Source organism: Papio anubis, chromosome 19 (assembly GCF_008728515.1).
Source record: "Papio anubis isolate 15944 chromosome 19, Panubis1.0, whole genome shotgun sequence".
Classification (NCBI taxonomy): Eukaryota; Metazoa; Chordata; class Mammalia; order Primates; family Cercopithecidae; genus Papio; species Papio anubis.
This window is the reverse complement of record NC_044994.1, coordinates 61,722,217-61,750,033: the sequence shown is the minus strand read 5'-3', so window position 1 is coordinate 61,750,033 and position 27,817 is coordinate 61,722,217. Positions and strand designations below refer to the sequence as shown.

General features: G+C 36.0%; 1 protein-coding gene and 1 long non-coding RNA gene across 3 annotated transcripts in view; one reads left to right on the top strand and one right to left on the bottom strand.

The window, feature by feature from the left end:
• DOK6 (docking protein 6) overlaps nt 1-27,817 on the bottom strand; it is a 431,983-nt gene that overhangs the window by 33,155 nt on the left and 371,011 nt on the right. The gene's annotated exons all lie outside the window — the stretch shown is intronic.
• On the top strand, nt 216-12,153 carry LOC110741818. The gene is made up of 3 exons (XR_002518752.2): nt 216-513; nt 8,472-8,523; nt 10,852-12,153. It is a non-coding gene; the product is annotated as an uncharacterized LOC110741818 (long non-coding RNA).

The window sequence follows — 27,817 nt, the reverse complement described above, 5'->3', positions numbered from 1 at the left end:
CTCCCCCGATTCACTGCATTGCAAGTTATTGTTCTGAGGGTAGGAATTAAAGGGGACAGAGCAGACAGCTTATTCCCCTTTCACTTCTTTGGGTGTCAGATTTGACCACAATGACCTCAGAAAAAAAATACCAGAGAAGAGGGATTACCTCGCCACCTCTCCATCTTACCTTTTTTTTCTTATCTGGACACTCAAACCCTGCTAGTCGCATGACACCTGATATGGTTTGGCTCTGTGTACTCACCCAAATCTCATCTTGAATTATAATCTCCATGTGTTGGGGGAGGTTCCTGGTGGAAAGTGCCGGAATCATGGGGGCGGACTTTCCCCTTGTTATTCTCATAATGAGTCTCATGAGACCTGGTGGTTTAAAAGTGCATGACACTTTCCCCTTGTGCTCTCTGTCTTTCCTGCCACCATGAGAAGACATAACTTGCTTCCTCCTCACTTTCCACCATGATTGTAAGTTTCCTGAGGCCTCCCGGTCATGCTTCCTGTTAATCCCGTGGAACTGTGAGTCAACTAAACCTCTTTTCTTCATAAATAATCCAGTCTCAGATAGTTCTTTATAGCAGCGTGAGAATGGACTAATACAAGCATGAACCCTGTTGTGAACTGTGCAGGGGAGGGATCTAGATTGTGTGCTCCTTATGAGAATATAATGCCTGATGATCTGTCACTGTCTCCCATCACCTCCAGATGGGACCAACTATTCACCTGAAGGGGACTTGGCCTCAGATGACAAACCTCATTCAGGGCCAACAGAGCCTGAAAAGTGCACATAACATTTTGGTTGCACTGCAAATTTCTGATCAGGAATATCTGGTCTAGGCTACCTTTTTCATTCCTCTTTCTGGGTGGCTCTTGCTGCTGATGACTACTGGCCTCTGTATTTTCCTTTGGGTTTTTCTGTATTGATTTTCTCAAGGTCACACACTCCAGGCCATGGGCTTTCTCTGACCCCCTCCCTGGGTGTCTCTCCCATTCCTTCTCTGCTACCAGAGCCCTCCCTGTGTCAGACACCTGCCACTCCTGGTCTTCTTCTGCTGGTGGCTCCTCCCTTTGGCACTACATCCTCTTGGTGGCAGGTCACCTGCTTAATTGAGGTAGTAACATGTATGTATATTGCTTTCAAGTATCATAATGTTTTCACATATAATTACTTCATTTAATTTTCAAAATAGCATTGAGAAATGAAAGAGTAAAACTTGTTCCTACTTAGCACTTGGAAAAACTGAACCTGGAGGAGTTTGCATGATTTTGCTAATGCCTTTGCTAGGATTGTTAGGTTCCAGGGAGGTCTAAAAACCCACATTGCCCAATTCGTAGTTTGTGTATTTGCTCCTGTTTACCATGCTGTAGATGTCCTCTGTGCTCTGCTTCACAGCTCTTCATAGCTTCTGAAACACCAAGATCCTTTTAAAGACAAAGCTTTCCTTAAGTTCCCCCCTCCCACCACTTAACCCCCAAGATGAAACCCAGCTTGCTTATTTAAAAAAATACAGTCTTCTCTAGAAATTCTTTAACTTCCACCTAGAGAAAATGCCCATCAAGGTTAGAGGATTTCCTTTTCTCCTAATTTATTTATTTCTTGTTTTTGACATAAACCGTGCTTCTATTTGGGCCTCTCCAATCACACTGCACTGGATCAGTAAGCATAGAAACATAGGGGCAACTTTTTTATACTCCCAGGGCACTGCAGGATAACAATCTAGCCTTCTCACAGCATTTCATTAAATACTATTTTAAACATCCCAGTAAGAACATATGTTCAACCTGGAAACTCCCACACAGTGACAACTTTCAATTAATTACATGTATGTTTTCCCCTTGGTATGATCCTTTTTCATTACTATGTAAAACCATGGCTGATAAGGGCACCTCGAACTTTGAAACTTCACAAGTCACTTAATGTCTCTTGGGCTTCTGTTTCCTCATCTGTAAAATAAAATAGTGCCCTTGATAGGTGCAAGTTTGGAAGTCAGCTATGCATGAAGTAGAGTCTTGACACTGTCTATCTGCATAAGATGAAGCTACCGTGTTCTAGTAATCAGGTGAAACGTGCTTGATGCAGTACTGGTATCTTGCAATTTTTTTTAATGTGTCATGGTCATATGGTTAGGCTTTGTGTCCCCACCCAAATCTCATCTTGAACTGTAATCCCCGTAATCCCCACCTAGGAGAGACCAAGTGTAGGTAATTGAATCATGGGGGCATTCTCCCTCATGCTGTTCTCATGAAATCTGAAGGTTTTGTCAGGGTCTCTTTCCACTTTGCTCAGCACTGCTACCTTGTGAAGAAGGTGCCTTGATTCCCGTTCACCTTCCACCATAATTTTAAGTTTCCTGAGGCCTCTTCCAGCCATGCAGAACTGTGGGTCAATTAAACCTCTTTTTAAAAATAAATTACCCAATCTCAGGCTTTTAGCAGTGTGAGAACGAAGAACGTAGGATGCTTTGACTCATTAAAAATGTCAGGATTATTCACGCTGGTTATTCAAACCAGGTAGTGTTGTCCTTCAGCTGTGCATCCCCTTGAGAGGTAGGTTCTGGTAAGGAGCTGGCCGTCACAGGACATCTGCAATTTGCCTTCAGATCCTCGGGAGCTGACAGCAGCCTGTTTGTTGCCACTGACAACTGTCTGATCTAGGAGATGTGACCATTCCTCAGTTTTGCATGGCAATTTGTTCTTAAAGATTTTTCAAACATATACTAAAAATGATACAATTTATCATCACAAAAATGGGTGTTGGATGGTGGAGAGACAGTACAGTATTATCACTAATTCCCTATTAACTGGAACACACAGTACAGGGTAAAAGTATCTTGCAATTGAATTAACCAAGATACAGGCTGAGAGTATGTAACTCTGGAACAACAAACATGAAATTACCTTTACAGAGAGGGTCTCTCTAAGGGACAACTCTAAGATTCCACCCTCTGTGCTTAATTTTCCCTTCACTCTGCTTTATTTGTCTTTATGGTATGAGCACTCTTTCACATTCTATTAAATATATTCTTGTGTGTATATATATGTTTATTAAATATATTCAAGTATGTATGTATTTATTAAATATATTATAGTCTGCATAATTTTTGTTTGTTGCCTGCCTCCTCTTTGCAAATGTATCTCCATGAAGGCAGACTTTGTATATCATATATATCACATAGATGTTCACTAAAAATTTATTTTGTCTTGAGGCATAACAAAGTCAAGGTAACTTAAATGGCAGTGGGATATTCTTAGGGAAATCAGGAGATCTGAGGTTCCTTCTGACTTTGCTGCATTCTTGTCACAAAACTGGAAAAAGTGAACAGTGTTGCCTGGAATTTAGACATATATTGGAATCACCCAAAGGGTTTGCAAAACACAGATTCTTGGGCTTTACCCATAGAATTTCTGGCTCAGGAGGTCTGGGGTGGCACTTACATGTCTTTTTATATATTAATTCATTTTTAATTAACCAAAATTGTATATATTGTGTATAATATAGTGTTTTGAAATATATATAAAATGGAATGGTTAAGTCAAGCTAATTAGTATATGCATTACCACATACTTAACATTTTTTATAGAGAGAACTTAAAATTCACTCTTAGCAATTTAAGAATACATTTTTATTAACTCTAGTTATCATGTTGTACAATAGATCTCGAACTTGTTCCTCCTAGGTAACTGAAATTTTGTATCTTTTGACCAACCTCTCCCCAATCCCTCAGCTCCCTGCCAGCCTCTAGTAACCACCACTGGACTCTATGCTTCTATGGGTTCAACTTTTTAGAATTCCATACGTGAGTGAGATCACATGGTACTTTTTTTCCGCTCTGTCTGGCTTATTTCACTTAACATAATATTGTCCAGGTTCATCCATGTTTTAATACATGATGGATTTCCTTCTTTTTAAAGGCTGAATACTACTCTACTCGTTTGTGTGTATGTACCACGTTTTCTTTATCCATTCATCTCTTGATGGACACTTAGCTTGATTCCCTATCTTAGCTACTGTGAATAATGCTATGGTAAGCATGACAGTATAGATATATCTTTGATATACTGATTTCATTTCCTTTGGCTAAATACCCAATACTGGGATTGCTGGACCCTATGGTAGTTTTATTTTTACTTTTTTGAAGGACCTCCATACTGTTTTCCATAATGGCTTTACTAATTTACATTCCCATTAGCAGTTGTACAAGGGGTTCCTTTTCTACATATCATCACTAACACTTATTTTTTGTCTTTTTGACAATAACCATTGTGATATCTCATTGTGGCTTCTATTTGTTTTTCCTTGATAATTAGTGATGTTGAGCATTATTCATGTATCTGTTGGCCATTCTTCTTTTGAGAAGTGTCTATTCAGGTCCTTTGCCCATTAAAAAAAAATCAGGATTTGTTTTCTTGCTTTTCAGTTGTTTGAGTTCCTTATATACTTTGAATATTAACTCCTTATCAGATGGATGGCTGCAAATATCTTCTACCATTCTGTAGATTGTTTCTCCACACTGCTGATTGTTTCCTTTGCTGTACAGAAGTTTATTAGTTTGATGTAATCCCATTTGTCTATTTTCATTTTCATTTCCTGTGGTTTTTGAGTCATACAATATCAAAAAAACATCATTGCATAGGTCACTATCATGGAGCTTTTCCTTTATGTGTTCTTCTAATAGTTTTACAGTTACAGGTCTTACATTTAATTCTTTAATCCATTGTTAGTTGATTTTTGTGTATTATGTGAGATGTGTCTAAATTCATTCTTCTGCATGTGGATATAGTTTTCCCAACACCATTTACTGAAGAAACTGTTCTCGGCACTTTTGTCAAAAATCAATTGACCAAAAATGTGTGCATTTATTTCTTAGCTCTCTATTCCATTGGTCTATGTGTCTTGTTTTTACAATAGTGCCATATTGTTTTGAGTACTTAGCTTTGTAGTATATTTTGAAGTAAGGTAGTGTGTGATGCCTCCAGCTTTGTTCCTTTTGTTCAACATTACTTTGGCTATTCAGGATCTTTTGTGATTCCATCAGAATTTTAGAATTGTTTTTTCAATTTTATAAAAAATGTCATTGGAATTTTGATAGATATGGCATTGAGTCTGTAGATAGCTTTGAGTGGTACTGACACATTAATAGTATTAATTCCTCCAATCCATAATCACCGGATGTCTTTTCATTTATTCTTCTTCAATTTCTTTCATCAATGTTATATGGTTTTCTGTGTACAGGTCTTTTACCTCCTTGGTTGAATTTATTTCGAAGTATTTAATTTTCTGTAGCCATTATGAATATGATTATTTTGTTGTTTTCTTTTTTTTGTTAGTGTATAAAAACACTACTGACTTTTGTAAGCTGACTTTGTATCCTGCAACTTTACAGAATTCATTAGTTTTAACAGTTTTGTCTGTTGTGTGTGTGTGTGTGTGTGTGTGTGTGTGTGAAGTCTTAGGGTTTTCTGAATATAAGATCATGTTGTGTGCAAACAGGGACAATTTCACTTCTTCCTTTTCAATTCGGATGCCCTTTATTTCTTTTTTCTTCCTGCTCACGTTAGCTAGGCTTTTCCAGTACTATGTTACATAGAAGTGGGGCATCCTTGTCTTATTCTGTATCTTAGAGAAAAATCTCCAACTTTTCACTCTTGAGTATGATGTTAACTGTGGGTTTGTCATAGATGGCCTTTCTTGTGTTGAGGTACGGTCTTTCTATACCTAATTCATTGAGGTTTTTCTTTTTATCATGAAAGGATGTTGAATTTTGTCAAATGCTTTTTCTGCACCTGTTGAGATGATTATATAATTTTTGTCCTTCATTCTGTTAATGTGGTATATTACATATGTTGTGAGTGTAAGATTTTCCTATGTTGAACCAGCCTTGAATCCCTGGGATAAATCCCACTTGATCATGGTGAATGATCCTCTTAGTGTCCTTTGAATTCTGTTTGCTAGTTTTTGTTTGAGGATTTTTGTATCTATGTTTATCAAAGATAAGGGCTTGTAATTTACTTTTCTTGTAGAGTCTTTGGTTTTGATATCATGGTAATGCTGGCCTTGTAAAATAAGTTTGCAAGTATTTTCTCTTCTTCAATGTTTTGGAAGAGTGACGGGAGTTTGAGAATCACTGGTGTTCTCTATTTTTTAAATGTTTGGCTGAGTTCAGTGGTGAAGGCATCAGGTCCTAGGCTTTTCACTGATAGGAGACTTTTATTACTGATTCAATCTTTTTTACTTGTTATTGTTCTGTTCAGATTTTCTATTTCTTCATGATTCAGTCTGGATAGATTGTATGTGTTTAGGAATTTTTCCATTTCTTCTAGATTATCCAATTTGTGGGTGTATAGTTGGTCTAACATTGTCTTATGATCCCTTTGCATTACTGTGATGGTAATGTCATCAGTTGTGATGTCTCCTCTTTCAATTCTCATTTACTTGAGTCTCTTCTCTGTTTTTCTTAGTCTAGGTAAAAGTTTGTTGATTTTATCTTTTAAAAAACAAAACAAAACAAAACCAAGTTTTATTTCTGTTGCTCTTTTCTATTGTTTTTCTTGTCTCTAATTCATTTACTTTGAGTCTGATCTTTATTATTCCTTCCTTCTGCTAACGTTAGGGTTAAGGTGTACATTAGGTCATTTGAAACACTTCTTTTTTGGTGTAGGCATTTATTGGTATTAGCTAACCTTTGAACTGCTTTTGCTGCTCCTCATAAATTTTGGTATGCTGTGTCCCTTATTTGTCTCAAGGTATTTTTAAATTTCTCTTTTAATTACTTCACAGATCCATTTGTTTTTCAAAAGCATGTTGCTTAATTTCCATGTATTTGTGAATTTTCTAAAATTCCTCGTTATTAATTTATAGTTTTGTACCACTGTGGTCAGAAAAGAGACTTGACAGGATTTCAATCCTCTTCAATTTGTTCAGACTTGTTTTGTGGCCTAACATATGATCTAACATGGAATGGTCCACGTGTGCTTAGAAAAATGTATATTCTGCTGCTATTGTATGGAATGTTTTTTATTTGTCTGTTAGGTCCATTTGGTCTAAGGTATAGTTTAAGTCCAATGTTTCCTTATTGATTTTTTTCTCTGGATGATCTATCCACTGCTAAAAGCAAGATATTGAAGTCTCTTATTCTTATTGTTTGAGTCTCTCTCTCCCTTCAAGAATTTATTAATATTTGCTTTATATATTTAGGTGCTCCAATTTGGGTTGTACATATGTTTACAACTGTTGTATTCTCTTGATGAATTTACTCCAGTGTCATTATATAATGATCTTATTTATTTCATTTTACAGTTTTTGACTTAAAGTCTATTTTATATGATATATGTATAGCTACCCCTGCTCTCTTTTGGTTTCTATTTGCATGAATATGTTTTTCTATCATTTTACTTTCTGTTTAACTTATCATTTCACATCTATGTGTGGTCTTAAAAATGAAGTGAGTCTCTTATAGGCAGAATATAGTTGGGTCTTTCTTTTTGATACCTTCAGCCATTCCATGTTTTTGATTGACAATTTTAATCCATTTTCATTCAAAGTAATTATTGATAAGCAAGGATTTACTACTGCCATTTTGCTATTTTTTTGTTGTTTTGTAGATCATTTGCTTCGTTCTTCATCTCTTATGGTCTTCCTTTGTGATTAAATGGTTTTCTCCAGTGACATACTTTCTTACTTTCTTTTTTCTGTGTATCTACTATAGGAGTTTTTTTTTTTTTTTTTTTTTTTGCTTTATGGTTACTGTGGGGCTTATATAAAGCATCTTATGGTTATAACAGGTAATTTTAAGCTGATAACAGCTTGACTTTGATTGCATTAGAGAAACCTCCACACTGAGGACTTGCAGTTCTAACAAGGTCCCAGGTGATGCTGATGATGCTAATTTGGGGTCCACACTCTAAGAACTACTGGCCTAGAACATTTATAGATTTCTATAGGCTTTGACATTTTGTGATTGAGAGTAACAAATAGTGGTCACTATCAATAAACTGACGATAAAACTATGTAACTTGGCATTCTAGATAATAAGCAACTAAGATATAGTTTGCCCATAATATATTCATCAGCATCTCCTGACAAGGTCTGTATAAAACTTGATGTAAATCCAATATTGATTCTACTTTCCATTTGAATACATGATGTACTTGATTGGATCGAGATTACATTTTAGAAATTTGTAGACATAACAGTCAATTTGCATGCAATCTGATTACTAAATGAGCTTGTCATTTAACATAATGATATTATATTATAACCTGCCCAGTGGTGTGAGTCTCTGATTACCTAACCTTCCTTGTAAAATATTTATCCCTAAGGCTGATGATAATGGAACTATAGTGATGGATAAATGAGATTTATACTGTACTTCTGTATCTTAGAAAATTAAACCAAAATGCATTTATGGACCATCTAGTTTGTTTCTAGTCAGGACACAAGCTGCAAAATTTATTTTTCTTATCTATTATTCTTCTAGGTTCATGAGTTCTGACGGAAATATTCCTATTTTCCTGCTTAATACATACAGGGTAAGCTCATTAATTACACTGAAATTAATGTGGCATTTAGTGTAGATACTCTAAAATACATTTGCATTGAGTGTTTGACCTTTTACATTATTAAAAATTAGAAAGTGACAAAATTTAACACAGCACAAATCCAAAAATAGAATTAGCATGCTTCTGAATTTTTATATTTTGTTCAACTATCTTCCAATAAGAATTTCTTGGCAGCAAAACCATCTAAGAAAACATAAGTAATACTAATTTCCTAAGCTATGTGGATACCATTAATGACATCATTTATTATACTAATTATAATAGAACAAGTAATTCTCTATGGCTGGGGCTCTAGTAGGCTGGAAGACTAAAAATGATCCCAGAAAAGAAAGAAATTTAGATGGATACAATAAAAATTTCAGTTTAAAACTTTGAAATGTGTCCAAGAAACTTTGAAGAAAAAAGCAAAAACCCAAACTTTCTCAAGTAGAAATTTAAATACACACATGTACTTCCCATATGCATACATAATCTTAGTTCCAAAACCACATAATTAATTAAGATACATTGTTATAGCCTGTAATCCCAGCACTTTGGGAGGCCGAGACGGGCGGATCACGAGGTCAGGAGATCAAGACCATCCTGGCTAACACGGTGAAACCCCGTCTCTACTAAAAAAATACAAAAAACTAGCCGGGCGAGGTGGCGGCGCCTGTAGTCCCAGCTACTCGGGAGGCTGAGGCAGGAGAATGGCGTAAACCCGGGGGGCGGAGCTTGCAGTGAGCTGAGATCTGGCCACTGCGCTCCAGCCTGGGCGACAGAGCGAGACTCCGTCTCAAAAAAAAAAAAAAAAAAAAAAAAAAAGATACATTGTTATAATAGACTACCTTCATAATAAAGTAAAAAATGGGTTTGAAAGGATAGGCACCATTCATGTTACTTTTCTTACCAGCTTATTTATATACTTGTACCCCAAGAAGTTTCAGTTAAGCATATAAACTTTTAGCCAGTATTTCAAGAAAATGTGTATTGCTTGTTAACTGACAGTTCTCAAACATTATCATATATATGTTTTACATTAGATCAGGAGTTTTTGGTGAGAAATTATTTGGAAATACTATGGTCTGTTTGGTTTATTTTGTTTATTTCCCCACATGTGCATAAGAGGGTTCTTAACAGTGTTATGGTTCTATGGAATATCAAGTGAAGAACATCAAACTGTAGAAACAGGTTCAATCAAAATTATAGCACCGCCTACTTTGCAGTGTAATTGTTTTATTTTTTATTACTTTTAGCACATCCAGAATACAGAAATATGTATTTTAAAAAGGATTACATCTATTTTATTTTGCATAGACTATTTAATCAATATATCTCAGGTCATTATTTCTCATTACTCACTTCTTTCATAAAACCTCACAAGGGCTTTCAAGAGCACCTTCACACCCTGTCCATCTCCACCCACTATAAAAGGGCACAACATGTGAAATAAAACCAACCTATACGTGCTCATGAACTTTTTTACCCTTTGAGATAAAAATACTTTCTTCATGATGAGTTTACTGTCTCAACAGTATGTTTGCCTCTGTTAGAGAATAAACTATAAATGCAGGAGCTGTATTTCTTTATGTGCTGTGCAGTTCCTGATTTATTGATAGCTCTTAATCATAATAATCACCAAGTGAGCGGGTTTCGAATCTCTCCTTCATAAGCCTCCGTTTTAGCCATGAAATTATTTAAATGTAGCTTGCTGGGAATTACTGCCTTTGCTTCCACAGTACAAGGACTCCACCTTACTCTCTGAGCAGAAATTTATTTTGACTTTTCCCCTGTTCATATTCCTTCACACATTATTTATCCAACAGGGCATATACTCCCTTTGGTAGATACTTGTCACCAAAGTCAAAGTCAGAGAAAATTTGACTACACAACAACAATACCAATTGGTAGTCTGTGTCAGTAACTGAGGCTGCAGAACAAGCATATGTGTTAATATGAAAACATTTGACTTAAGATTTGAGGAAGCTTAAGTAGTCTGGTTGAAGGTTGAACTGGTTTGGTCCTGAATCTCATCCTCTATGGCATAATTCTGGCCATAGATTGAAGATAGAAATAACAATCACAAAAATCATTGTCCCAAATGTGTTAATGTGTTCATCCATAAACACAGATAAATAACAATTTTGTTAGTACATGCCACTGATTTTCTAGCCTACAGACTTGGAAAACATGGAGAGTTCATATAATGTGTATAATTTATCATAGTATCTCCTCAAAAAGTGCCTCTGTTTCTAATTAAAATCAGAGTTAAAAGGAATAATTGACAATTGTATATATGTATATATTCTATTCTTACAGATTATGAAGACTCTGCCATCACACAGTAAATTGAAGAATTGAACCATTTGTCAATATAATTGAAAGGAGATTTTCTAAACATCAACAGCACAAAATGTCTTCATTTTTTCTGAGCAACTGACCTTCTTAGAAATCATAAGCCCACTTTGGGATAATGAATTATAAAGTTAAAAGTCTTGTTTTTCATTGTCTCAGTGAAAACAACTTTCAATGAGACTCCTCAAGTCATCTGAACCTAAATCTTCATTCACCAAGTTAAAACACCAGACAAACATGGTCTCCCCCAGTCATTTTTCCTCTTTGTATTGCTCTCTTCTGGGAACCCAGACATTAACCTTAAACATTTGGTTTAGGGAAAATCAATCCTCTTTCTGACATTTCTAGTTTGAATTACCTCTGTTTTCATTTGGCTGAATTGTTTTTGGTTTATATTTAACCAAAAGTCATGTGAAATAGAGAAATAAGGTAGAGTTTTTGTTAATTTAAACCAAAAGTGACTTTCTATTTCTTCCTTCAACTTTTCTGCACTATACTTCTTCTACAGTAGGGGTCATAGCTATTTTTTAAAAATAAATCTGTTACTCACTAAATCTTCCCTTTGGAATTTCTTTCATTAGATTTATCAAGAGTAAATGAATTCTGTAAAATTGTGAGTCATCTTATTTCCTGCTTGGTGCATTTTTATACAGTTTTCTTGCATTTGACATATTAACTTCTTATTGCAGGTGGTTTTGCATTTTAAGAAGAATTTTCTCAATGTTGTACAAATGGATTTTCCTTTTTTCTTGCCTTACTATGTAGTGATTGGGAAACTTATCAAATGTCTGATATTGCTAGGAATTATAATATTAACAAAAGAGCATTTCATAAAATTGTTATAATTACCAGATATACATGAAAATGTTTAGAAATTTTAATTCAACATAATTACTTTTACATTCAATAATTATTTAATAATATGGTAAAATGCCTCTGCAAAGTGTTAGGTGAAAATGGAGGCTTTATAATCAGATAAATCAATACAAAAATAGCACATGTAACATCATAAAACCAACCAAATTCTTAATAATGGACTTTCAATCTATCTTTCATATATCTTAATAGCTACTAATTATCATTTCTTCCTTTATTAAAGTTATTAAAATAAGAGCTAAAGGAGATAGTTTCTTATATCAATTCCTACTTTCTTTGGGTTAAATTTTTATAGAAAAGCATTGTGATTTATCTTTTGTGTTGGTCAGTTTTCTATTGCTATAAAGACTACCTAGGACTAGGGCAATTTATTAAAAAAAAAAAAAAAAAGAGGTTTAGTTGGCTCACATTTCTGCAGGCTGTACAAGCATGGTGCCAGCATCTGTTCAGCTTCTGGTGAGGCCTCAGGAAGCTTTTAATCATAGAAGAAGGCCAAGGGAGAGCCAGCATATCACATGGTGAGAGAGAGAGAGAGCAAGACAAGAAGGCCTTGACAGACTCTTTGAAATAACCTGATTTCATGTGAACTCACAGAGTGAGAACTCACTCATTACGGTGATGACAGCACCAGGACACTCATGAAGGATCCACCCTCATAAACCAAATATCTCCCACTAGACCCTCCTCCAACATTGGAGATTGTATTTCAACATGAGATTTGGAGGGGACAAAAACCTCCAAATCATAACACCTTGCATTTTAATTTTAATAACAAAGACATAATTCTTTAGAAATTTGAGATAAGATTTATTTCCATAACAAGTACTGATGGCTCCGTGACTTACTACGGGGTAACTTCTGGATAAGTTTGAGGATGTAACTCCATCATCAGTCAAGGAGTGTACTGAATACATGTGGCTTTCTTGCCATCATGTAGTTGAAAAATCGTTAGGTTGAACCATGATAAATCAGACACTATGTATATTTATTTGTTGTGGGCACTCTTTACCAGGAGAAAAAAGACACAGTTTCTGTTCTCAGGGAGCTTGTGATTTACTGTAGAAAGAGATGATTGCATTGTTAAACACATATTCATATAAAACGTTATGTGCCTTATCATGGGAGGATGGGGTTCAGATGATATGAGAGAACCCTTGGCATGGGTGGGCCATGGAGTGCATAGGGTGGAGGAAAAAGGGTTCTCAGAACTAGAGCATCATAAAAAGCCTCTGAAAGTGATGGTGTTAAAGAAGAGGACTGAAATTTGAATTTTTCCTCTTTCCTTTGCCAATGTTATTTATAATATGTATTGACAAATAGCTAACAGAAATTGCTTCTTATATAAGCCTTACTTTCTTTTACTCAAAACTTTGCAAAAACAATTCTGATTACTTTTACCTGGAGCAGGGAAAAGGAGCCTGGGTTAGGTTGCCCAGGCAAGGGAAAAGCACATAAGATGGTTTTAATCTGAGAGAAAGAACAGTGACTTTTGGTAATTAAAACATCAGTATGGCTGACTTGGCAGCCCAGGTGGACCGTGTGAAGAGGTGGGAGAAAGTGGATGGAGAGAAAATACAGCCTACAGTGTAAAGGGCCTTAGAAGTCCTGGAAAGCAGTTCAGACTTTAAACACAATGACCCTGGGAGTCATGACAATGGGACCGTAGCAGTCATTTCTACTAAGATCATGCTTGCTGCAATGCAACGGATGGATTGCAGCAGGCTGTAGAGAAGACGAGTTTGGGAAACCACTTATGTGACTGTTTTAACAGTTTATGTAATCTGCCAATATTTGATGGCCTTGAAATTATCATTTAAAAATAGATTTATTAAAAATTAATGAATTTCAATTTTGGCACTTAACAAAAGCAAGCAAAAAAAAAAAAAAGATCAAGAAACAACCTAGATGCCTGACAACGAGTGTTGGTTATATTAATGATGCTACAGATATATGGACTAGAATACAATATAGTCATTATAAATGATGTTGTTTAAGAATATTCATGATTGGGGAAAATGCCCAAGACATGTTGCTAAGGAAAAGGCTGATTAAAAAGTAGTCTTAAAGCCATGAGTCACTGAAAAACAAACAAACAAAAAACCAAAACAACAGCAACAAAACAAAACAAAAAACCCTCAAACTAAAGAAAAAAGCTGGGCATACGTTTATACCCAAATACCAATACAATTGTCTCTGGAGATGTGAATTTTAAAATAAAAAATTTCATTTTATCCTTGGTGCTCTTTTCTTTTTCCAAATTTTCTTTGGTGGCCATACATTATTTTACTCAGAAATACACGTACTTTAAAATAAATTTGTTTGTTGTAACAATAAAATCATTAAAGAAACATTTCAGAAGTCATGTATCATGTTATTTGAAAAGAATGTAGAGAAAAGTCACACATTTCTTGAAGAACAAAACACCCTTCTCCTGCCTCAGCCTGCTGAGTAGCTGGGACTACAGGCCCCTGCCACCATGCCCGGCTAATTTTTTCTTTTTTTTGTATTTTTAGTAGAGAGGGGGTTTCACCGTGTTAGCCAGGATGGTCTTGATCTTCTGACTTCGTGATCTGCCTGCCTCGGCCTCCCAAAGGATAGTGATAACATTTCTAATCTGTGCAGTGTCCAAACTGCTCAGTGGCTGATTCAGAAAGGCCAGGTTAAATAAGGGCACGTGATATGAACCACTGTAAAAATGATATCCCGTGCTTTTCAGAGGTCACTTTCATAAGTAAGAAAAATGGGGGGGGGGGGAAGGGATGGCATTGGGAGTTATGCCTGATGTAAATGACAAGTTGATGGGTGCTGACGAGTTGATGGGTGCAGCACACCAACATGGCACAGGTGTACATATGTAACAAACCTGCACGTTGTGCACATGTACCCTAGAACTTAAAATATAATAAGAAAAAAAAACCAATCTTTCTGAAACTATTATAGAACGGAAATAGAAAAAGTCTGAAGACAAAATATTCACATGAACACTTTTCCCCCCAAATTATCAGTTCTGACAAAATAAAGTAACAAAGCTTTTTGTGTTAAAGCAATTGTATTACACATGTATACAGATAAAGTACATTGGATGAATCATGTTTAATAATAGCACTTAATATCTTTTCCAGAAGCATAATGGGTAATTTTTCCAGCATAAATGATTTATGAAAATAAGAACTAAACAGAAACAAAATAAATGCAGGATGATTTAGCTTCTTTGTTATAAGCAATTTGAAAATATAATGGGGAAGAGGAGAAACTAATTGTAATACTGGAAAATTTTAAAATCTCACCTAATGAGAAGTCATTTGGTAAGCAGGGGATTATCTAAAGGAAAATACTAAAATACTCTGAAATTAGGTAAATCCATAGATTAGTGGCTTTATATTTCATTTACGGTTTCAGTGCAATAGAAAAAGTAAGCCAAATTGAATGGCTCCTATTTTTTTTGTGTGTGTGTGTGTGTGTTTTTAATAGAACATAGGGAAATAAAGAAAAACTAAAAATAGTAAAAATAATTCCATAAAAATAAGCTGAATTGCAAATCTTTCTTTCCTGCTGATTTCAATTTGTTGCCTTAAAATTGTATATGCTGGGAACCGATTCCCACCCCTTGAAAGACAGCTATTATAATTACTTTTATTTCCTTTTATATCAAAGTCAAATGGCTTGGAGAATCAAGTTGTGTGGTTAAGTTTAGAGGTTGCTCAGCTGATATCTGAGACTGAAGTCACTGAAGTGTGAGATAACCGTAATAAAATGGCTCGGTCATTGAGGGCACCCTAAAACTGATTGATTCTCAGAATAGAACCACACCTCAGATTTATTATGCTGTATCTTCCACAAATGGCTGAAGCAGTCTGATTACTTAAGACATTGATTCTGCATGATAAACCTATTACATTTATATCCCATGGCCAAAACTTGTTGTGGAAGTAGTTTTCTTTATAGCGTTTACTGACTTGCTGGGGGCATTTTATGATCTTGAATGCTTGTCAGGAAAATATTGGAGATAATCAAGCAATGCTGAAGAGCTACATGTGCCTTTCTGTTTATACAGAGTTAATGCAGAAACATTTTATGCTTTTTTCAACTTTTTTCCAAGAACGGACAATTTTAGTGATTTCAGAATGATAGGTGCTTTTCATAGTTGATTGTTAGTTTTTAGGTCAAAGACGAGTCAGGATTAATAATCTCATTTACAAAATGAGGTTAGGTGTTCCTAAATTTCAGATATTTAATCTTTAGCTCATCTTCAGCATATTGCTGCTTATGATAAACTTCTTAAAAAATAGGAACTTCTAATTTTGAAACATCTTAATGGATTATAGAAAACCATCTGAAAACATTTAAAATGTCATGTGAAGAAGTATTTCCTTTTAGCTCACAACTCCATTTTTGTTTTGCTTATAGGTAAGTATACTAGTAATAATAGTAATACTTGGTAACAATAACAGCAAAAATGATGACAGTTAAGGCTGAATGTAAGTTTACTATGTACTAGGGTCCATGTTTTCAATAATTACATTAAATTCTGTTTACAATCCAGTGACTTGCTAAAATGATTTTTAGTTCTGTTTTGTACATTAACAAACAGAGATAATATAGTTGTTAAGTGTCCTGCCTGCAGTTGTATTGCTAGTACTTGACAGAGGATTCCAATGAAGTTGGTCTCATCTCAACACCATCCTCTCTGCTATGAAGGATAACAATAGGAATAAGTTGAAGTTAAAGAACAGATCATGAAATGAAAATGCTTGTCTCTATAACATAAAAACTCGTAAATGGTAATAAAGAAAATTACAGAGAAAAATTACATAGAGGCAACAATCACTTTGTTGTTGTTGTTGAGACAGAGTCTCACTTTGTCACCCAGGCTGGAGTGCAGTGGCGCAATCTCGGCTCACTGCAAGCTCCACCTCCCGGGTTCACGCCATTCTCCTCCCTCAGCCTCCCAAGTAGCTGGGACTACAGGTACCGCCACCTCGTCTGGCTAATTTTTTTGTATTTTTAGTAGAGACAGAGTTTCACCGTGTTAGCCAGGATGGTCTCGATCTCCTGACTTCGTGATCCGCCCGCCTCGGCCTCCCAAAGTGCTGGGATTACAGGCGTGAGCCACCGCGCCCGGCCAACAATCACTTTTTTTTAGCACACTAGTGCCTGCCTTAATATTTGATGAAAGAACGAAGAAGAAGAAATGACTACAATATAAGGCTTAGTGATAGCACTATGAGGAAGTAAGAAAATATTACAACCTAAAAACTAGGGAGAATAAGCTCTATGCAATGCTATCTGTAATACCAAATAGAAAACAGTAAGTGCCAAATAAGAAAAGGAGGAAAAAAATGTCATGGCAATTCAAAAGAGGAAAAGTTACATCTCATTGGTAAAACAGTGAGAAAGTCTTAATAAGCAGAAGACATGTGATTTGCAATAATAGTTATGTCAAATTTATTCTGTATATTTTAAAAATTAGTAGACTAAAAATTGGGCTGTTATTTTTCCTAGTGCTAGCAAAATAGAGGATTACTGCCTCTGTTTTGTTTATATTCTGCCTTAATGTATGAGCGTATTTTGTACAGGTTAATATCATCTCAAGATGTTAACTTCCTGAGGCAACACTCTAACAACTTTACAACTTCACATTTTTCACATTTAAGATGCATTTTCAGTGGGTAAAATTATCTGACTACAGTGATGGCGGCATTTCATTCCCATCAAAAAGATGTAACTCTTCTCAAAGAATCTTAGATGAGTTATATCTGAGCAATGCCAACACATAATTAAATTTAAAATCATTTCTATTCTTCCTTTCAGTTGGTGAGAAGCCCTATCATTTGGGGTAGGTTTTGTGCAGGTGTAAAGTATTGGTTTTTAATTATTTCCTGATAAATACAGGCAATTTCATCTATCAGGAGGTAAGTTAGTAATTGGAAATAGTCGATTAATTTCAAAGAAATTACTAGATTGACACATACAATTTCCGGAAAGAGTTATCACTATAGTCCAGCTTAGTCAGTTCATCAAAAATAAGCTCTTTTCAAGAATCTTACCAAAGAAAAACATTAAGTCAGACTCAGGATTTATTTAATCCAAACTTTAACCTCTTTTCAAGACACCAGCTTCAGGCGGAGCTATGTAACAGCAAATAACTTCAATATTCTAGGCTGCTCAAGAAACGAGCATATGAGAATTACAAGCCAATGCTGCACAGATTTCTGCAGCTGGCTTCACAGTGTGGAGATCCTGACTGTGCCTCTTTTCTGGACATGTGTACTTGGTCTAGTATTCTTACACATGTGCTAATTTGACAGGTACACTTTCTAAATTCATTCATGATGGGGAATTGCCAGTGACTTTAATCTTTCCATAAACTTTATTTCATAAGACTGGTCTTTTTTTTGAAATCGATGTGTGCTATGTTTTGTGCACAGCACACTCTATTTTTAAGGATAGGTGTGTTAATGCCTATCAGAACTCTTACTGACAAAGTACCATCAAAGATGGTGCAGTCTTATGTTCTTAGAAGGCTGGCAAACAGGTGAAAGTGAATAGAAATGGCCATCTTGTGGCCAGCATGTATTAGGCTTATGTATGTTAATAAAAAGTTAATTAAAATGGAAAGAATGGGCAAGGAGGGCACTCTGCTATTATCATTGCAGACAGATTCTTGGTTAACAGTTTCTCATTATGTGGAATGGCAGAATTGGGGATCAGAGAAATTATTTGTAAATGTGGATCCCAAAGCCTTCTTACAAAAGCAAGCTAGGCTCATCTGTGAGTTTCCAAGACCCTTCTTTGGAATTTTCATCCTTTCCATCACGCTGTTACTGAGCTCACATTGAAGCAATAGGAGTTGCTGGGATCCTTCTCTGCCTCATCCAGTAATTGGGACTCTGGCCACAGCCAGCTTTCCCTGCACTGCCGCTGCCCAGATAATTGCCGTGACATTTCATTTCTCTCTTCTCTGAAAAGAAACATTCAGGCAGAAAACTCATTCTTCTAGAAAGTGCCCCAGGCCCTCTGTTACAGGATGAGTGCGGATCACAGTTCAGTGGCTGGCTCTTTCCCTGCATGGTCGAAGCTGCTTTCCACGGTTTGATTACTCAGAGGAAAATAAACCTGAGCAGGCACATAGAGTTGTTTGTCTCTTCTTTTCCACTTGTTAGGTGGTGGTTAAAAGCAGATAAAACTTCTCCTTAAAGACCTTTACTTTGAGTGCTGCAAGACATTCCATTTATCCTGACTGCCAAATGCAGAAAATTCCCACACGGGCTGTCGTTAAATCAATCAGTGTGTATAATGAACGAACTTTGTTATAAAGAAGGCCTGGCCCTTTGCCTAGCACACAGTTGGTGCTTAGTAAACATTTGTTAAATGAATACAGGCATCAGAGAACTGGAACCTTTTTCTCACATTAAACAATGTTGTTCCAAGATCTTTGTCTTGATTTCTGCTTTCTCTGGCAACTGGGTTGTGCTGTCTTTCAATATATTACTATTAAGTTTTGTAAGATGTTCCTACACGCTGTTTCATAATTCAAAATATAAATATATTTTTAGCTCTATAGAAATAGCCTGATATCCTTCATCACATGTTTTTAAAGAATGAAAGATTTCTACGCCCATTGTAAAACATTCTAAATGAAAAAAATGGAAGGGCTAAGCATTTTAAAGCTTAAACAGCCTTTGCTATCAACTGATGTATATCTTATATGAGAACTGTACAGCTCAGAGCTGATCATCCACTTTTCTTGGTTGTTTAAGAGGTTAGTGAACAAACTGGGTTGAAAACTCAGGTGTCCTAACTCCAAGAATAATGGAGTTATTGTAAATGAAGTTATATCAGACGTCCCCAACCTTTTAGCACTGGGGGCCAGTTTCATGGAAGACAATTTTTCCATGGATCAGGGTGGGGAATGGTTTCAGGATGATTCCAGTGCATTACATTTATTTTGCACTTTATTTCTATTATTACATTGTAATATATAATGAAATTATTATATGACTCACCATAATGTGGAATCAGTGGGAGCCCTGGGCTTGTTTTCCTGCAACTAGACAGTCCCATCTGGGGGTGATGGGAGACAGTGACAGATCATCAGGCATTAGATTCTCATAAGGATCACGGAGCCTAAATCCCTCGCATGCGCAGTTCACAATAGGGTTCATGCTCCTTTGAGAATCTCATGCCGCTGATCTGATAGGAGGTAGAGCTCAGGCAGGAATATGAGTGATGGAGAGTGGCTGTAAATACAAATGAAGTTTCACTAGCTTGCCTGCTGCTCACCTGCTCTGTGGTCTAGTTTCTAACAGGCCATAAACCAGTATTGGTCCTTGGCCTGGTGATTGAGACCCCTGCTTTGCATCCTATCTAGAAGTAGAATATGATGAGTATGGTGATGGAGTGAAATCTTACTCAACTCATTTGGCGTATCTGTTCTGAAATCCCATTCTGTGAAATAAGAGACATTGTCAATGTTCCCACTGCCAGTATTCCTAAGGCAAAGTACTACCTCATTTAATGAAACAAACAGTGGATTTTAGAGCTGAAAAATCATAATGTTAAAAAAAAAACCATTTTGATGGAATTGAAAATAGGCATTCATTTTACATTTAGTTACTTTCTCCTTTCGCTAATGACATTAATGCAGACCTCTGGCAGGGTGCTTGCCCTAGAACAGTACAAAAGGCAGATACTTCTGTAGAAAGCTAGCTAAAAGGAATTTGAGTATTTGACAGAATCATGTATAATTGAACAGTACTGGGGATGCCTGGGAGGGAAGCCGTGAAGACGGGGCCCCAGTGACATGGAAAGTAGGCAGGATCCAAGTGATGACCACCATGACACATATGAGGATTATTGCATAAATTTACTGAGCAAAATGAAAAATTTCCATTCAGGGTGTTGGGAGAGCGGTCTGTCATTTATCACTATGAGTATTCATCTGAAGCTTCATAATTCTGTCAGAGATTTTAAATAAAAACAAATAGAAAGAGGAGTATTTGGCTAAACTTAATGTCTATGATATCACAGCATCTCAACAAAACAAGAGAAGAGTCCTCAGTTTCGTTGAGTGTGGCTTTTACTTTAATATCCCCCTGGGCTTTTGTCCTATAATTCTTGGTGTAGGGTTATTTTTCTTCAAGGAACAATGAAAATGCCATTTATTTTTCCCGTAGTGGTGATTTCTTTCTCTCCAGATGTGCAAAAGATGTTGGGAAAGTGCTATCTCTTTTAAGAAATCTTTTCTCCCCAGTAGTGAAAAGAACTCTGAAAACTTGGGTTTAAATTCTGGCTCTGTCACGTTCCAGTTATATGATTTAATGCAATGTTTCCTAAAAGTAAGAAAATTTTTACACTGAACCCTTTCCTCAGATCCCTAGGAGTCTTAAGTTCCCCTGTTTAAAAAAGATTGTATTTAAAATAAAACATTATTTTGTTATTGTGATATAGGTGTCCATGCAACCATAATTACACATGTAAAGTGGCCCTGGAGTTGTGTGGAACTAAAGCAATGCCACTTTATGAAACTCTGGTGCAGTAATCAACTAGCTGGCCTTTCTGTCAACACCTTGGTCTTGCCATTAGCCAACACTTTCTTTATGTGTGGACCATCAGTTGGACACAAATTCCTTGGAGATAGGTAAAAATAGTATATGCCTAGGACAGTGCCTTGTGTTTGTAGATAACTATTTGTGGATGCTATTCTAAATTAAATGGATATGTCTGTTTTTGTTACTGTTTCAAAAAATTCTATAACCTGAAAATCATGGTCAAAGTCTGAAAACTCACCTGAGAACTATAAGTCAATCTACTTCTACTGAGTTACTGTTCTCAGCTTTCAGCCTGTGAAGCAGTATACAAATGATAGTTTCTTGATCCTCTGGTACCATTTATTAAAAGTAGGACATTTAATACAATAAAAGAAAAATGATGCTGCAAGTAATAGTTTCTAATATTGGATGTTTATTTCCTAGAAGATGACTGGCTATAAAATTGAATACATTTTGTCACTAAGTTATTCTTCATTTTCAATGTCAGTCTTTGTTTCAATGGATCATTACTAATTTTCAATGGAGACTATTATTTCTTGTTTTTCTATAATTTGCATTACTTTTTATTATCTCCTGAAGGACGATTTAGCAAATTGATCAAAGACAGCAAAACCTGGAAAAGCATGTAACATGTTGTAATTACAAGGTTCAAAGGACTTATTGTTCTTATTTTTGATGGGTGAGATTCTCTTACATACTGGAATTTGGGTCACAGTAGCAATGCACCTAGTTAGAGCAATGAGACAAGAGAAAGAAATAAAGAGCAGCCAAATTTAAAAGGAATAAGTTAAATTATCCTTGTTTGCAGATGATATAATCTAATATTTGGAAAAAACTAAGGACGCCACCAAAAAAACTATTAAAAAAAATTTAGTTAAGTTGCAGGATACAAAATCAACATATGAAAATCAGTAGCATTTCTGTATGTCAGCAGCAAACAATCAAAAAGGAATTAACCAAGGAGTGAAAGATCTCTACAACAAAAACTATAAAACACTGATGCAAGAAATTGAAGAGGGCACCAAAAAATGGAAAGATATTCCATGTTCATAGATTGGAATAATCCATATTGTTAAAATTGCCATATTACCTAGCAATCTACAGATTCAGTGAAATTCCTATCAGAATACCAATAATATTCTTCACAGAAACAGAAAAGACAATAAAACTACAAAAGATACAGAATAGCCAAAGCTATCCTGAGCAAAAACAGAACTGGAAGAATCACATTACTCAACTTCACATTACAATACAGAGCTATAGTAACCAAAACAGCATAATAATAGCATAAAACAGAGACACAGACCAATGGGAGAGTATAGGGGACCCATAAATAAATTCATACATCTATAGTGAATTCATTTTTGACAAAGGCACCAGGAACATGCATTGGGGAAAGGACCATTTCTTCAATAAATGGTGCTGGGAAAACCGAATATCTATATGTAGAAGAATAAAACTAGATCCTTATCTCTCAGCATATACAAAAACCAAATGAAAATGGATTAAAGACTTAAATCTAAGACCTGAAACTATGCAACTATTAAAAGAAAACATTGGAGACACAATCTAGGACATCGGACTGGGCAAATATTTCTTGAGTAATACCCCCACAAACACAGGCAACCCAAGCAAAAATGGACAAATGGGGTCACATCAAGTTAAAAAGCTTCTACAACAAAGGAAACAATCAACAAAGTAAAGAGACAATTCATACAATGAGAGAAAATATCTGCAAACTCCCCATCCAATAAGGGATAATAACCAGAATATATAAGGAGCTCAAAGAACTCTATAGGAAAAAAATCTAGTAATCTGATTTTAAAATGGGCAAAAGATCCGGGTAGATATCTCTCGAAAGAAGACATACAAATGGCAAACAGGTATATGAAAAGCTGCTCAGCATCACTGATCAGAGAAATGCAAATTAAAACTATATTGAGGTATCATCTCACCCCAGTTAAAATGGCTTTTATTCAAAGGACAGACAACAACAAGTGCTGGTGAGGATGTGGAGAGAAGGGAGTCCTCACACCCTACTGGTGGGAATGTAAGTTAGTATAACTACTATGGAGAATAGTTTGGAGGTTCCTCAAAGAACCAAAAGTAGAGCTACCACATGATCCAGCAATCCATAAGGTATATTCCCAAAAGAAAAGAAATCAGTGTATTGAAGAGTTAGCTCAACTTCCATGTTTATTGCAGCCCTATTGACAATAACTCAGATTCAGAAGCAACCTAAGTATCCATTAACAGGTAAATGGATAAAGACATATTCAGCTATAAAAAGAATGAGATCCTGTCATTCGTAACAACATGGATAGAATTTGAGGTCATCACTGAAACTGAAACAAACCAGGCACAGAAAAACAAACTTTGCATGTTCTCACTTAGTTGTGGGAGCCAAAAATTAAAACAATTGACCTCATGGAGATAGAGAGTAGAATGGTGGTTACCAGAGGATGGGAAGGGTGGGGTGGGGTGGGGTGGGGTGGGGTGGTTAATGGGTACAGAAATATAGTTAGATGGAATAAATAAGACCTAGTATTTGATAGCACAACAGGATGGCTACAGTCAACAACAATTTATTGAACATTTAAAAATAACCAGAAGACTATATTTGGATTGTTTGTAACACGAAGAGATCAATGTTTCAGGTCATTTACCCTGATGTGATTGTTCTGCATTTTATGCCCATATCAATATATCTCATGAATCCCATATATATATGTATATATATATAGCTATGTACCCACAAAAATAAAATTTCTAAAAAAAAAAAGCCCAATAGCAATGCAACCCTGCATTACTGTGCATATTGCTAAATATAGAAAACCAAGATCTTAATATTGTCTATATAGTATTTTAAGAATATATTATTTAGCATATGCTTTAGATTGCATAATTATAAACACGTTCTAGACCTTATAATTTAGTGGTTCTTAGAAACAACAATTTTTTTAAGTTATACTTTAAGTTCTGGGATACATGTGCAGAACCTGCAGGTTTGTTACAAAGTTATACATGTGCCATGGTGGTTTGCTGCACCCATCAACCCATCACAGGTTTTAAGCCCTGCATATATTAGGTATTTCTCCTCATGCTATCCCTCCCCTTGCCCCCCAACCCATGACAGGCCCCAGTGTGTGATGTTCCCCCCCTCCCTGTGTCCTTGTGTTCTTATTGTTCAACTCCCACTTAGGAGTGAAACATGTGGTGAAACACAGCAACTTTTAAATTTGCACAGGTGCCTGGTGCTTCTCCTGATGGATTAAGAGACATCCTCTCCTTTGACAAAACCTCTGGTCACAGATAATAGAGGACTCGGGGTTTGGTCTGTACCCTCTTGTTCAACCCTGAGGACCTTGGTCTTGTTACTCCATTGTAGCAACAAAGAGGAGTCAATAATGCCTTTTCAATACTGTGCATGTGAAGTCACAGGGGACGAAAAGTGTCTTTGTGTTTCAGAAATAGTGGAACATCACCACAGACTCACACTGCAGCCTTCCCTAATGTGCTTACTGTTGTGTAGGGGACTTAGTGGCAGAAAACTTGCTGGATAATCAAGTAAAGAAGAAAAAGTGTTCACAAATTTATTCCAAAGATGATATTCAAATAGTTCCAGCTGATATCTTAATGGTTAGCATGGACAGGTTTGGGGAAAAAACTAGGCTTAATATATTTAATTTGTTTGAGGTAGTTAATAAATCGATACAAATTTTGGCAAAAGAAATACTGCCAAGAATGTTTGTAAAAAGTTTTTTTAATGTCACCTTTGGGAATATAAACAATCTCAGCTTCTCAGTTGCTTACCACCCCTACAGAAAAAGGGGCAGAGTGCACAGCAGTTTCTTGTATTATAAAATACAGAGATAATAATTTCAGTTTCATTTGTTGAATTTCATTTTAATTACACACACACACACAAACACACACGCATACACACACCTGACCCAATATAATGGGTCATCCACTTTATAGTTGAGTTGGGAACACTTAGGGAGATTTACCAATATAATGCAAGCATTAATTTTTGATTTGGAAAGAACAAACTAGAATGAAATGAGTAAAAGGTCCTATAAGAGGTATTTAGTTTACTTGTAAAGCCAGATTTTAGATGCATATATACTATATATTATTTTATTTAACAAATATTTAATAATTTTTATAAAGCCTATGAACAAGTACTCATCACTGTGGAAGAAGAAATTTAGAATTAGGGAGACAAAATTGTACCAGCATCATTTTTCACAATTGTCACTTTGACTCATGGTCATGTTTGTAACTCAAATATATGGTCTTGGTTATTATTATTGGAAAGAATTCCTTACAAAGTAATAACATTTATCTTTAAAGAACCTCAATAAATGCCTGCTAATTTTCTGTTTTAAGGAACTGTTTATTGGGAATACCATCCTTGTTAAAACGAGTTGAAGTCATATACTCCATTGCATTATAATGAGTTGCATTATTTCTGTTCTTTGGTTATTCATGGGAAAACATTTCCATTATTTCATGAGATAGCCTTGCTGAAAGTGAAAACACAGGGCAGCTGGACCAATTTTTTATGCTCTTAGTTTACAGATTGGGACATAATAAAAAGTAAATGAGCTAGCTCTTTCTCACCAAGGAGTCTGTCTTCATTACCTGGTAGCGATTCTGTTACTGACATGGGTACGTTTAAGAGGCATTATGATTACAGCTTACACATTCTGATGACACTAATGCATATTGTTTTATGCCGAACACTTTTGTCAGTCTTCCAAATGATCAGTTAGGACACCTCGGATAGCTTTACTATCTGTTCATTAAGTGCCAAGTTTAAACAGATCATATGCTTAACATTACCTTAATGCTGGAATCTCCACCTACTCCTTAATTGCTATGCGTTACATATCATTAAAAACTTCCATTCTACACAATGAAAATGGAACAGAACCCTCTAATTTCTTCTCATTACAAAGAGCCCATTTATGCTTACAAATTGTGGCTGCATTCTGCAGGAAGTCAGTCATCCCTCCGTGTTTGTGAACTATACAATTGTTTAAAAGTGAGTGAGAAGACGACTCAGGAGACTTCTAGATTCCTAATGACATTAACACACACACAACTAGTAATGTGGCCAGTGCTAGTACCTTGTTGGGTGTGTATCCTGCTTTGTGAGAACTTTAGGGCCTCCAGTTTAATCCAGAAGAGACCTAGATTACCCTTGGTTTTTTAATAATCCTTTAGGCACTTGGGAGTTGACTTCTAGACAAAGTACAGATGTTTGGAGACTTGAGGATGCCATGCAAGAGTTCTCTGCTATTCAAAACCCTTGTCCCCCAGGTGGCTCCAGAAGGACATTGGAGGATTTCATAATATCTTAGAGCTGCTGGTGACTCAGCAACTTCTGCAGAAATACACTTGAAAGTGGTAGCACCTGTTGGCTATGGACACCCTCAAAAGCAAGCTAATTGCCGAGACCGAATGTATTTAGTCTAAAGTGCATGCAGGTAGAGCATGGTGCAGAAAGCAGACTAGTTAAAACCCTTTCGGTATGACAAAGATAGTTTTTTTGAGAACTCATTTAGGTCTTCTCCCAGGTTCTAGAGAAGCACATATTCCTTCCCTTCATGTATCTGTCTTAGCTAAAAAGTTTGAAAACAGGTACTGTATCATATTAGAACCACTATTTCACTTTGAGGTAGTTTAGCAGTGTGCCCTAGATTTCTGGTTATGGTTGTAATGGAATATCTAGGAATGAGCTGGCTTTACCTTTTGGTTGTAAACAATTAAAAAACTGTATCAACATATAAAACAATTGATTTCATACACTGGACAACAGGCAGCACAAGACTGTGACCCTTGACAGAAGAAAAACAAATAAAATGACTTTCATGATTCTTCCTTATAATGTATTGATTCAATTTTCTCTTCCACTGTCAGAGAGATGAACCCAAGGTGAGAATCTGAATGGAGGTCCACATGCCCCCTGTCTAAATACTTACGTTACAAATAAAGCTAACACACTGTAAAAGGAAATGTTATATTGTCCTACTTTGACAAAGCCACGTAATTATGACCAAAAAAGTGTATTAGATCTTAATGCTAGTTATACAAATATTTTCAGTTTGAGAAAATTCATCAAGTTTTGTTTTGTTTTGTTTTTTGAGACCAAGCCTCACTCTGTCGCCAGGCTGGAGTGCAGTGGTGTGATCTCAGCTCACTGCAACCTCTGCCTCCTTGGTTCAAGCTATTCTCCTGCCTCAGCCTCCCAACTAGCTGGGTTTACAGGTGTGAACTACCACGCCTGTCTAATTCTTATATTTTTGATAGAGATGGGGTTTCACCATGTTGGTCAGGCTGGTCTCAAACTCCTGACCTCAAGTGATCTGCCTGCCTCAGCCACCCAAAGTGCTGGGATTACAGGCATGAGCCACCAAGCCTGGCCATCAATTTGTATACTTGGGATCTGTGCATTTTTGAATTAGGTCAAACAATCTGAAATTGCTAGTATTTAA